A 2,815-nucleotide genomic window follows, 5' to 3' on the forward strand; every position below is an offset into this window, starting at 1 on the left:
CTCTCCTTTACTTTTTAAATGAATTTAAATGAATTTTTGCTAAAAAAAATCTAATTTAAAATAATGCAATTCTCTTAACATATCCAAATTTTTCTTGACCCCATACCACATATTGTGTATATCTTTGTATATACTTTTGGATTAAGAGTAAATTTACTCTGTGTTACTTACACAAAATGTAAAGCTAAATTTATAGCTCAGAAACCCAACTACATAGTTTAAATATATGAAGAAGTGTGTGCTTATTTATTCTTACTGGTTGCCAAATTTCATTCATTAAAAATGCTTTATTTAAGAGTTGCTGAAAATAACAACAATTTAGAGTGTAATTTGCCAGAGACAAAATTAGTCAAGTGAAGACAATTAAGCAAGACAGTTTAATAAAAACTCCATAAATATTTTATTTAGCACATTAGTGGTTTCCCCTTAACTTCCAAAAGCAATACTGTCTTTCTTTCTTAAAGTACATTTAACTAACCTAACATAATGTATAATTTGATTAAAGGATTTTCCTAGTAATTTCTTACACATTAGCATGTGAAAAATGACAATGTTTCTTTGAATATATCATGGTAGGAGGCCCTGAAAGACATTACAGAATGGTAGAGAAGAACACAGATTCCAGACACAGAGGACGGAGATCTGATTTTCAAATCCACTGTACCAGCTCTGTACCTATAGGTAAGTTGCTTTATCTCTGTACCTCTGTCTTCCCATCTGGAAAATAGAGACGACAGCAAGCATCTAACTGATAGGGTTCTCTTTGAACATCACATAAAGTAATATTTGTAAAAACACTTAGAATAGGGTGGTGAAATTTGCATACATTATTTGCTACTATTGTTTCTGTCTATGTTTGAACTTACCTATGATTATATGAGCATGAAAGTGCATAAATTAGGTTGAAAATGTGCTAATTAGTAATAGAAAATTATATGAATAGGACAATCTTTAAAAGGGAGATTGGGTAGAAATGAGAAAATAAAGGCGTAAACAACTACCTTAAAATACATATATGATCAATGATAGATGTTTTTGTAAAATGATATATACTTATCTATGCTTTTAAAAAATACCTCTTAAATTAAGTTATAAAACATTTGCAAATATTTTTATCTTTTTTCTGTCTCCCAAGAGTTAAAAATATATTATGATAATCACATAGAACAAATAAATTGCAGTTATTATTATTATTACAACAGTTAAATCTGGTTACTAGAAATTTCTAGACATCATTACATTTTTGAATTTTGCTCTTTTCATTCAAAATTATTTTGTGACCTAGTAAAAATTTATTTATTACAATGGTGTTAATACATGATAATTTAACCAAGTTTCATGGTTGGGTATTCCTGGGTCAATCCAGTTTTAAAGAGGTCATGGAGTAGAGGAATGCACAGAAAATGAATCTGAGGAGCTGGGCTGGGGAGTTTGAGGACGTTATCGTCCAAGATCCAATTGTCCAAATGAATCCAAGTAAGGATGGCAGAGAGATTTGGAGGTAGATTAAGAAGGTGCCAATGCCTTGTAAAAAAGAATAAAATTGTGGGTCAACATTTTTTTCAGAATTGTACATATTCTTAGAAGATTATTAGTTTCATTTTGCTTGTCAATTGAGTTGTCATAAAGTTACTAAAAGTTGCTTAAACTCTTTTACTTGCCATTACACTTCATAGTTATTACTGAAGTTATCTAATTTATATTCTTCTTTTCTTTTTTAACTCGAGGTCCCTAGAGCTTCCTCCAGTGTTAAGAACTTTATATCGTATAGACCTAGAAAGATGGCAGAGGAAGAACAAAGGAAAATCCCTTTGGTTCCAGAAAATCTCCTGAAAAAGAGCAAGACTTATCAAGTTCTCAAAGCCACCCAGGCAAAGCAGGCGCTTTTGGCAAGGAAGGAGCAAAGAAAAGGAAAAGGGCTCAAGTTTAAGCGATTGGAATTGTTCCTATATGATTCCTGGCGGCAGAAACATGACAGCGTGCGTCTCAGAAGACGAGAAGTGAAACTTCATGCCTTGGAATTGCCAGATAAACATTCCTTGGCCTTTGTGCGCATCCACAAGATTGATGGGGTGAGTTCACTGGTGCAGAGGACCATTGCAAGACTTCACCTGAAGAAAATTTTCAGTGGTGTCTTTGTCAAAGCCACCCCCCAAAGCCTAAAAATGCTGAGTATTGCAGAGCCCTATGTGACCTGGGGATTTCCAAATCTGAAGTCTGTTCGGGAACTCAACTTGAAACATGGACAAGTCAAGGTCAGGAATAAGACCATTCCTCTGACAGACAACACAGTGATTGAGCACTTGGGGAAGTTTGGTGTCATTTGCTTGGAAGACCTCATTCATGAAATTGCCTTCCCGGGAAAGCATTTCCAGGAGATCTCATGGTTCTTGCACCCTTTCCAACTCTCAGCAGCCCGTCATGCTACCAAAAATAGAATAGTCTTTGTCAAGGAAATGGGTTCACCTGGCTATTGGGAGTGAATGCATCAATCAGCTAATCCGCCTGCTGAACTAGACCTAGAATATCTGAAAGCACAGTGTATTGGAAGCACGTGTTTTTGTTTTTTGGAATTGGTATCAAGTATCTTCAGAGAAGATTATTTGGGACTCTTCCTTCAAAAACTGGAAGGAAAGGGTCAGGGAAAAGACTGAAGATTATGTTAATGGCAGGCACCTCTCATCACAGTCCAGTTCCAAGGAAAAATTCCAGTGTTCTCCATGTTGGCTGCCCCCACCTCTGAAATCAATATATGTCATGCAGGAAGGAGTCTCACTTTGTCACATCTTCTATCCTGAAGTTCAGTATTGGTGCA

The 2,815-nt window shown here is 35.2% G+C and overlaps 1 pseudogene; it reads left to right on the plus strand.

Moving 5' to 3' along the window:
• The first annotated feature begins 1,779 nt into the window (after positions 1-1,779).
• On the plus strand, positions 1,780-2,483 carry LOC103273827 (annotated as a pseudogene).
• The last annotated feature ends 332 nt before the right edge of the window (positions 2,484-2,815 follow it).

The sequence above is a fragment of the Carlito syrichta genome, unplaced genomic scaffold (assembly GCF_000164805.1).
Source record: "Carlito syrichta isolate Samal-C Ts95f unplaced genomic scaffold, Tarsius_syrichta-2.0.1 Scaffold314267, whole genome shotgun sequence".
Classification (NCBI taxonomy): domain Eukaryota; kingdom Metazoa; phylum Chordata; class Mammalia; order Primates; family Tarsiidae; genus Carlito; species Carlito syrichta.